We start from the raw sequence: 10,959 nt of genomic DNA, 5'->3' as shown, positions 1-10,959 counted from the left end.
TTTTTTTTTTTTTTTTTTTTTTTTCTTGGATGGAGTTTCGCTCGTTTTGCCCAGGCTAGAGTGCAATGGTGCGATCTCAGCTCACTGCAAGCTCCGCCTCCCAGGATAAAGCGGTTCTCCTGCCTCAGCCTCCCAAGTAGCTGGGATTACAGCGCCCGCCACCAGACCCGGCTAATTTTTGTATTTTTAGTAGAGACAGGGTTTCACTATGTTGGCCAGGCTGGTCTCGAACACCTGACCTCAAGTGATCCGCCCACCTCGGTCTCCCAAAATGCTGGGATTACAGGCATGAGCCACCATGCCTGGCCTGAGAGTGATCCTTAACAGATAATTCATTCTAACAGAAATAGGCCACATGGATCTATATGTAAAGTTAGAGAAGAAAACCCTCCACCGTTGCTTCTACAGTGCATCTGATTTTGAGGAGCTTGGACAGTGGTCAAGGCCCGAGCTTTGAGGCCTCATGGACAATTTTCTTACATTACACATTGTATCTGTTTAACAAACAATTTTATTTTTACCAGTAACTGTTCTAGTCCGTTTATAAATACTGATTCATTATTCAACAAAAATTAATTCAGCCCACACTACAGTCGAAACACTGTTCTAGGCACTTACTTGGGAGGCATCAGTGCAAACTGAACATTTTGAACAAAGATTCTGCCTTTGTGATGCTTATTAGTGGGGTGAAAGGACAGAGATAATAAACCATAAACACAATAAATAAGCACATTATGTCATATGTTAGAAGATGATAAGAGCTATGGAAATAGAAAAATGTAGAGGGTAAGGGGGTTGGTCATGACAGGTGCCTCAGTTTCTGTTTGTGGGAATTGGGGATAATAATATGAGGTTTTTATGAGGATTACATGAGTTCACAAATGTAAAATACTTAGAGCAGCACTTGAGTGTAATGCCTAAGTGTTAACTATTGTTGAGATCTGTCTTATTAGGGAACTCATTTTTATGGCCTCGTGTTTGGGGAATTATGTGTTATTTATGCTAATGGCCCAGGTCTTTGTTTCTCTTTCCTGTAGGCCAGTGTATGTTGGATTGGATGCTGATGCCTGAAAGGAGCTATTTTCTGTCCTCATGAAGCCAAACCTGATCAGCTTGACCCTGTTTTACTATATGAACAGTTTCTCTCTGAAAAAGTTTTATCAAGACTGCCCACCTAGGGCCGGGCATGGTGGCTCATGCCTGTAATCTCAGCACTTTGGGAAGCCGAGGTGGGAGGGTCATTCGAGGTCAGGAGTTCCAGACCAGCCTGGCCAACACGGTATCTCTACTGAAAAAATACAAAACTTAGCCAGGCATGGTGGCGGGCACCTGTAATCCCAGCTATTCAGGATGCTGAGGCAGGAGAATCACTTGAACCCAGGAGGCAGAGTTTGCAGTGAGCCAAGACTGCGCCACTGCACTGCAGCCTGGGTGACAGAGAGAGACCCTGTCTCAAAAAAAAAAAAAAAAAAAAAAAGACTGCCCACCTGGGAGTGAAATGTGAGTCTGAACTCATTCCTTGCCCTAACTGAAACTTTGTGTGGGATGAGAAAGACAAGTCAAATGATTGAGGGAAAAGTGGAGAGAAAGACAAAGAGAAAGACTAAAAATAAAGAGAGAGAAATAAAACAGCGGAAGAGTCTTAAGGTTGAATTAAATGAGCTAGAATTTAAAGCATCTTGTAAAGTCCAAATGGTCGGTTGTTTTAGTGTATTTGTAAAGGGATTCTCAGGTTATAATGTGCCCCCTTCTCCATGATCTGCTTTTATGACATCCCCATAAGATGCATTAGGAAATCCCCATTTTATAGTAAGTTAAAGGATATATTCAAATTTGAATCTTCTGGCCAATCACGCAGTTAACAGTTGACAAAACTGTGACTAGAATGTAAGACTTCTGACTAAATTAAGGACTTCTGCCACTCCACCTCCCCTGTTCAAGAAGCAGGGCCCTTCACTACTGCAGTGGCAAGGAAGGAAGGAAAATGGGCTCTGAAGCATCTAAAGAAACTCGGGAACCTAGTGACGAAGGTGGTGTCTTAGCCTAGGCTCTCTAGAGAACAGAGCCTGAGGCAGAGGACTCATGTGCTCCTACTTTGTTAGGGAGCTAGACCCCGGGGAGCAGGCAAGCTGGACAAGAGGAATGAAGCAGGGAAGCAGAGAGCCAACAGGAGTCTACCTTACAGGCTGGCTCTCCCCAAGTGCACAACTCCACAGATGCAGTCTCTAATGAGCCATATAAATGGCATCCTCTGGACCACCCATGGGGGGAAATGGTAAAGAATGCACCCACTAGCCAGAGGCTTACCCAGTGGGATATGAATCCCTGCACTTACAGGCTGCTAACGTAAAAGCACTAAGGGCAGTTCAGCAACAGCCTCAACAGGGAACCCCAGGATGGGAGGCAAGAGGTTTGTAGTACAGGCTGGAGGAGAGGTGCTGAGATGGGTGAGACCAAGAGAGTATGAATGGTGCATCAAGGTTATCTGATTCAGTCACCACAGATATTCATTTACAAGAAATTACATCTCTTGAACAACTCAGTGGCAGGCCTTCTAATTCTTTCATATTCCATGTTCTTTATTAACTGGTCATTACAAAGGTACCATGCAAATGCAAGCTTTTTTTTTTTTTTTTTTTTTTTTTTTGAGACAGAGTCTTGCTCTGTCTCCCAGGCTGGAGTGATCTCAGCTCACTGCAAGCTCTGCCTCCTGGGTTCACGCCATTCTCCTCCTCAGCCTCCTGAGTAGCTGGGACTACAGGCGCCCACCACCAGGCCAAGCTAATTTTTTGTATTTTTAGTAGAGATGGGGTTTCACCGTGTTAGCCAGGATGGTCTGGATCTCCTGACCTCAGGTGGTCTGCCCTCCTCGGCCTCCCAAAGTGCTGGGATTACAGGCTTGAGCCACCGCGCTGGGCCCGCATGCTTATTTTTTTAAGCCAGTGGTACAAGGGTATACAGAATAAAGTATGAAAGGCCCACTTCGTCCTCCTCCATCACTCTCACTCCCCTTCACAATGGAGTCCACTTCTACCTGCGTGGAGTGTGTCCTTCCAGAATCATTTGCAAACAGTACACACACACACACAGTTTTGTTTAGTTTTTATTTTAACTTAAATGTGAAGTTAGTTTCTGTCTTCTACAAAGGCAGAGATGTCCAAAAATATTTTCCACCTCACGACTCTCTTACAGTTTGAAAAATGTTGAAGCCTGTTGTCAGACTCTTTCCTCTACTCTTAAGAACCTTTAGCTTCTGGAAGAGTTTAATCTAAGGTATCGTCTCCTCAGAGAGGATGGAGTGAGGCATCTGTGTGAGGCCTTGGGACACCACTCCTGTAGCCCGATAAACTGAAGTAAGATTCTGTCATTATGTCATACCTTGAAATGGGGAACCTGAGGAATCAGCCTGAGAAATTGGAGAGAAAGTGGAAAAGAGCATCTGAGTTGGTGTCAGGGGCCAGTCTCCTGCCCACATCCCTCCAGGACTGTGGGACAGGCTTTTACGTTCCCTCTGTGTCATCCTGGATGCTGAGAGTGGGCTGCTCAGATGGATGCTGGTAGTCCCCCGCCTGCCCAGCGAGCCTGCTTGCCCTCAGTGGAGCCATTCACCAGTATTGACACATCTCTCCTTCCCCACCCCCAGGGGGACAGATATTTCTGTAGTTGAGGCAGAGGCCATGGGACAGAGAGGGCCATTTTATTTGGGAGGGAAGGAGAGTTTAGAGAAAATGTGGAAAGATTCTGCCTCCTTGAGGAGGTGGGGCTCTTCGCTCTGGCGTTCCCCTGCACTCAGGATGGTGCAGCTCAGAGCTCACTGTGTGGGAGACACTCACTTCATTCCTCTCAGCCCTGCCGCCTCTGTGCCAGCCACTGCCTGTTCTCTGGGTTTCTCTCTCTGTCCTCTTGTTACTGTGTAAATCGAGGCCTTGTCCATTTCTCATAAGACACTTCCTCAGCCTCACTTTCTAGTTAACAGTTCTCTGATTCTCTGAAATTATTTCCCATTCACTGTGTCTGATGATAACCTCTTCTTTTTCTCTTTCCACAGCCATGTTTGTATTGTGCCGTCTACAAGTGGCATAAACACAGGAACCCCCTTCCCTCTTCCTGGACTGTGGACCTTTCTGTGAGGCATGGGGTAGCAGGAGAGAACAACAATGACAACGCCCCTTCAGGCTCCCTCTTCTCATGAACAGCCCCCTCTAGAGCACAGAGAACAGTCTCTCCAGGCCTCTCCAGAAAGCAGCATTTTAAATTGCCTCACTCCAGCTCCTGTCTAGAATCCAGCTGAATGACAGAAGGAAAGTTCACCTTTACCAGTAACCCAAGAATTTCTAACTAGGGAAAAAATGGCGCCATTTGTTCCTGCTGGATCACCTCCCGCTCCAACGAAGATGAAAAGGCTAGCTAATTCCAGTGCAGGCATGGGTGTGAGCAAGATGACAATGGGTAGGCTGTTGTTGGGATTATAGACCAATAAAACCTCACTGGATAATAGTTTAGCATTATAGATTCTTTTTTAACCCTTTAACACATATGCTTACATTTCACCCATCAATCCAAATCTGTCAGCTTATTCTCAAGAAATAACCACACAAGTTGTAAAATGTGTATTAAAAGATAATGATCATACCTGTTTTAATATGAATAACTTCAAAGAGCACATAAATAGAAAATTATATTTAAAACTGGCTAACTTTGTTTTAGTACATCTATCTAATGGGCTGCATGAATACATTAGCAGTGTATGAAAGGAATATTTTTTGATGTAGAAACATCTACTTCCTATATTACAGCAGGCAGTACAAGCCTGATGTCTGCTTTGGTAGCATCTTAGTGGGGCACAGATTGTATGCAAACAGAAAATTCATTTTAGCACAACAGCTCTGAGTCAGAATTTTTTGTGGGCTGTTCTTGAGTAGTGTTAAACAGTATTTGAGAAGTAAGCCAGAGTGTCTCTGAAGAGAACAGAGTGGTAGCTGTAGCAAGGATAGTCCCATATCAGTGCTCATTCATGACAGTCAGGTCGTGCTGAAAGGATTGTGATGACATTGGCAGAAGCATTCCATTGATGTGACATCAAGCTCCAGTTTTTACAGGACTGAAGGTTGGGATTTGTGGTGTAAGGCAAACTTAAGTATTAGAAAGGGCCTGTACTTCCTTCTGGTGTCTGAAGTGAAGCGATACTTACCAGACTTTGTCAGTAATTAGTTAAATTCAGGGCAGTAGCTGTGGTTTGAAAAAGATGCACAAGGGAGTTTTGGTTTTTTCTTAAGTGGTAGAAGGAGACGACAGAGGTCAAAATTAATAAGACAAAGATCAAGTTGATCAGATAAGCATTCTAGAAGGTGTTTTAATGTTTCAGAGGGTATCAAAGTGTGATAATGGAAAATAAAAAAGGTGCTGAAGAATACAAAAGTTAATCTTGTTCTGTCATCTTGAGCAGAAGCTACCAACTTCTGCAGTCAGCACTTTTGGAGGATTTCTAACATCTCTTGGTTTAGGAGCTCCTGGTGGGATGGATGCCCAGTGGTCAAGAAGGAGTGATGTGTGTCTCTGAAGTTGAAAAACATGAATCCAAGGATCAACACCTTGGAGTTCTACTGCTGTGTCAGTTAACAGGGGCTTAAGAGCAGTTTTTCTCTGGTGCCCTTTTCAGAAGACCAAATCCCCAAGTTACAGAGCATGCAGGGCCTGCACAGGTGGCTGTTGTAGAAATGCAGTGTTTACCTGTTGGTGATAAAGCTGGAGTGACTGTGAGTACCCCTCAGCAATGAGTCATATCAGCTTGTACTCAAAGTGTAGAATCTAGAATTGCAAGTAGTGAGGCAGCCTGTTATGAATTCCAATGTTGGCCACCTGTCGGTCCTGAAAACTGGTCTTACTTCCATCAACACCAATAGCACTCCTCAAGCCTTAGGAGTTTGAGGGTTTTGAGAGCTTTGATAATTATACTTTTATAATTTTAGTCCTGTCTTTTCCCTGAAGTTTGTGGATGATAAAGATCAGTAGAGATTCTGAGTAACAGTACCAGTGATATGTGTGTTCCTCTTAACTACAAAATAAGTTGGGATTCTCCAGGTCAGAAATACAACAAAATTAAGCAAATTTGTTCCTACCACTACAGCCACTACTCTCCAGTAAGGTAAAACATCAACTAACCCTAAGAATAAACAAAAATAACCAGAATGCACTCATAGCACATTTGGAGATGTTCACAGGGGCGGTGAGACTTCGGTTCCTGTCCATGACCTATCCTTAAAATCTTGCCAGGATTGTGTCATTTTCAGGTTGACATATTTTGGAAACATCAATGCAACTTCCTAAAATTACCACTACCAATGTTGGTTCAATACCATGGCAAATAAAAAAGAACAAGGTCATGTCCTTTGCAGGAACAGGGATGGAGCTGAAGGCCATTATCCTTAGCAAACTAACACAGGAACAGCAAACCAAATACTACATGTTCTCACTTGTAAATGGGAGCTAAATTATAAGAACATGTGGACACAGAGAGGGGAACAATAGACACTGGAGCCTACCAGAAAGTGGAGGGTGGGAGGAGGGTGAGGATCAGAAAAAGTAACTAATGGATACTAGGCTTCATACCTGGGTGACAAAATAATCTGTACAACAACCCCCCGTGACATGAGTTCACCTACATAACAAACCTGCACATGTACCCCTGAACTTAAAATACAAGTTAAAAAATAAAAAATAAATAAAAATCATGGCAGATTTATCTCTTGTATTATGGGTAATATCATGAAGCACTTTCGCTAAATTCTACATTTATCATGGCCATTTCTTTAGGTAATGGAAAACTTCTCAGGGTTCCTTAATTTGCTGTCCATTTTATAAGGATTCCTGTAGCAGTCAGAAAATCTCCTTGTTTTTAAAGCATTTCAAAATCATGGGCCAACCCAAAATCATACCCACCATCAGGATAAGTATTTGTTTTTTACCTTTTATTGGCTGGCACGTCTGGAGGAAGGCAATTTAGCCGTCTGAACAGATTTTGTTTCTTTGAGAAGCTTAAAGGTAAATTCAAGTCTGTGATAGCATAACATAATTGGCAACTTTTAGTTTTTCTTTTTAGGTATGAACCATCTATAAACAATTAAATGAACGGTATCCAAAAAATAAAATACTTTAGGAATATACCTAACCAAGGAGGTGAAAGATCTCTAAAAGGAAAACTACAAAACACTGCTGAAAGAAAATTATTGACAACACAAACAAATGGAAACACATCCCAAGATCCTGGGTGGGTGGAATCAATATAGTGAAAATGACCATACTGCTGAAAGCAATCTACAGATTCAATGCAATTCACATCAAAGTACCATCACCATTCTTCACAGAACTAGAAAAATAACCCTAAAATTCATATGGAACCAAAAATGATCCCACACAGCGAAAGCAAGACTAAACAAAAAGAATAAATCTGCAGGCATATTACCCAACTTCAAACTCTACTATAAAGCTATAGTTACCAAAACAGCATGACACTGCTATAAAAATAGGCATGTAGACAATGGAACAGAAGAGAAAACGCAGAAATAAACCCAATACTTAAAGCCAACTGATCCTTGACAAAGCAAACAAAAACATAAAGTGGGGAAAGAACACCATGTAGAAGAAAGAAACTGGATCCTCATCTCTCACCTTATACAAAAATCAACTCAAGATGGAGCAAAGACTTAAATCTAAGACTTGAAACCATAAAAATTCTAAAAGAAAACATCAGTAAAACTTCCAAACATTGGCTTAGGCAAAGAGTTCATTACCAAGAACCCAAAAGCAAATGCAATAAAGGCAAAAATAGATGGGACCTAATTAAACTAAAAAACTTCAAAAGAAATAATCAGCAGAGTAAACAGACAACCCACAGGATGGGAGAAAATATTTGCAAACTAAGCATCAGACACAGGACTAATATCTGGAATCTACAAGGAATTCAAGCAAATCAGCGAGAAAAAAATAATAATCCTATCAAAAAGTGGGCAGAAGACATGAATAGACAATTCTCAAAAGAAGATATACAAATGGCCAACAAACATATGAAAAAAATGTTCAACATCACTAATCATTAGGGAAATGGAAATTAAAACAACAATGAGATACCCCCTTACTCCTGCAAGAATGGCCATAATCAAAAAACAGTAGATGTTGGCGTGGATGCAGTGAACAGGGAACACTTCTACACTGCTGGTGGGAATGTAAACTAGTACAACCACTATGGAAAACAGTGTGGAAATTCCTTAAAGAGCTAACAGTAGAACTATAATTTGATCCAGCAATCCCACTACTGAGTATCTACCCAGAGGAAAAGAAGTCATCATATGAAAAAGACACTTGCACATACGTTTATAGCAACACAATTTGCAAAAATTGCAAAAATATGGAGCCAACCTAAATGTCCATCAACCAAAAAACAAATAAAGAAAATGTGATATACACCATGAAATACTACTTAGCCATGAAAAGGAACAAAATAATAGCATTCGCAGCAACTTGGGTGGAGTTGGAGACCATTATTCTAAGTGAAGAAACTTGGGAATGGAAAAACCAAATATTGTAGTTCTCATTTATAAGTGAGAGCTAAGCTACAAGAACGTAAAAGTATAAGAATGATATAAGGGACTGTGAAGACGAGGGGGGATGTTGAGAAGGGGACGAGGGATAAAAGACTACACATTAGGTACAGTGTGCACTGCTCAGGTAATGGGTATATCTCAGTAATTATCACTGAAGAACTTATCCATGTAACCAAAAATCACCTGTTCCCCAAAAAACCATTGAAATGTTAAAAAAGTTAAAACATAAAAATAAAAAAAGATCTGAAGAGCATGGTAGTTCCTTAACAGAGGTAAAGCAATTATGGGGTTCTCCTCTTTTAAGTAAAAGAAGGAGGTGGCTGTGAGTAGAATATTGCCACACTGGACAGTGGTATGTGAAGGGGGAGGCAATGATATGTCACAGAGGGTAGGCAACTAGCAAAAAGTGGTGAGGATATTCTGTGAATATAAGAGTCTGTAGAGCATAGGGAACCACTAAGTTTAGCGGAGGCCTCAGAACTAAATCTACTAAGTTGAAGTTTTCCCATAGCTTGCCATCGTTATTGTAACTCTTAAGGAGGTGGATAACCAAGAAGTACTGACTGTTTTCTCTCAGTGAAACAGTGTACACTATGGGGAACCATTAAGTTTGGTGGAAACTCTAGAACTAAGTTGTTTGAGGCTTCCACAAACTGCTGCTGCTGTCATAGCTCTTGGACAGATATGTTTTGGCTACTGGCTCTAATGAAAGACTGAGATGGGCCATAGGCCTCTGCTCAGTGCTGCACTGACCCATACTGGAGACAGAGAGAAAAGGAAAAATGTGTGCCCCTGTGTACATGTATTTCTGTATTTGCTAGTGGCTATTTTTTCCAGAACATTAAAGAAATATTTAAAATACTGAAAAACTGAAAAGTAGGTTATTAAAACTCACATTAAGTTCACATACATAATTTCACTTTTCTGAATTTAATGGAAGTGAACTCATCCAAAACAATAAAAGACCGATAAATTTTATTATATAAAAATAAAATTATTTTATTCAAAAAAAGAAAAATCCCAGCCAGACGTGGTGGCTCACGCCTGTAATCTCAGCACTTTGGGAGGTCGAGGCGAGCAGATCACCTGACGTCAAGAATTTGAGACCAGCCTGGCCAACATTGTGAAACCCCATCTCTACTAAAAACACAAAAATTAGCCGGGCGTGGTGGTGCGTGCCTGTAATCCCAGCTACTCAGGAGGCTGAGGCAGGAGAATGGCTTGAACCTGGGAGAGGGAGGTTGCAGTGAGCCAAGACTGCACCACTGCCCTCCAGCCTAGGTGACAGAATGAGACTCTGTCGGGAAAAAAAAATAAAATAAATCCCAAAATAAATTACACACTGAGAGAAAAGATCAGTAATATATAACATAGATATATGTGTAATATCTCTAATGTATAAATAACTTTTTTAACTTGATGGAAGAAAGTTTCAAAACCTGATAGAAAATGGCCAAATGGTCAAAGACATACATAGACATTGACTGAAAAAAAGAATCAAAATGTCCCTTAAACATGTGAAAAAGCGTTCAGCCTCAACTATAATAAGAGAAATGCAAATTAAAATAATGCTGACATATTATCTCTCACCTAGCAGACTGGCAAAAATGTAAACATACACTAACACATTCTGTTAGCAAGACTTGAAGAAAATAGACACTGAAGCATTTCTGATGGGAATGGAAATTAGTATGACCCTAATGGGGGAGAATTTGACAATATCTAACAAAATGGCATAGGCTTTTCCTCCTTACTATAATTTATCCTGGTAATACATATTCAAATATATACAAAAACACATATGTTTAAGGATTTTCAAGGTAGCAGTATTTGTAATTGAAAAATATTAGAAACAACCAAAAGGACTTTACATAGGAAAATGGTTGAATGAACTACGGTACATCATTAAATGGGATAGTCTGCAGCTATAAAAGTGAATGAGGATGACATCTGTAAACTGATATAGAATGGCTTCCAAGATATGCTGTTAAATTTAAAAAGCAAAGTGTGAGAAAGTGTTTATGGTATGCCACATTTTGTGCAAGAAAGAAGGAGGAATAAGAAAATATATATTTGTCTGCACAACTATACAAAAAGAAACTTAAGAAAGGAAACCCAGAAATTAACGAATCTGGTTCCATACAGGTGTGGGTGGAAATGGAGTGACTAAAGTTGCAGATAGCAAGATAAAGTCACATCTGTCAGACCCAAGCAAACTGGAGCCAGGAATACACAAAGGAGCACAGCTCATGCTTGCACGTCTGAGATAAGGACTATTTCAAGGACTTTCTAAAATAACTCCATGAGAAATTCCTTCATCTTTTATACATCTCATGCTTTTCTTTTTTTTTTTTTTTTT

General features: G+C 40.8%; 1 long non-coding RNA gene across 1 annotated transcript in view; it reads right to left on the bottom strand.

The window, feature by feature from the left end:
- Positions 1 to 5,333: 5,333 nt before the first annotated feature.
- LOC108543733 (uncharacterized) overlaps positions 5,334 to 10,959 on the bottom strand; it is a 14,854-nt gene continuing 9,228 nt past the window's right edge. The window contains exon 2 of the long non-coding RNA XR_001889654.1: positions 5,334 to 5,730. This is a non-coding gene — a long non-coding RNA (uncharacterized LOC108543733). The remainder of the gene's footprint in view (positions 5,731 to 10,959) is intronic.

The sequence above is a fragment of the Rhinopithecus bieti genome, unplaced genomic scaffold, assembly GCF_001698545.2.
Source record: "Rhinopithecus bieti isolate Rb0 unplaced genomic scaffold, ASM169854v2 scaffold_21412, whole genome shotgun sequence".
Lineage (NCBI taxonomy): Eukaryota > Metazoa > Chordata > Mammalia > Primates > Cercopithecidae > Rhinopithecus > Rhinopithecus bieti.
The sequence above is the reverse complement of the archived record's forward strand: the minus strand, read 5'-3'. Positions and strand labels throughout refer to the sequence as shown.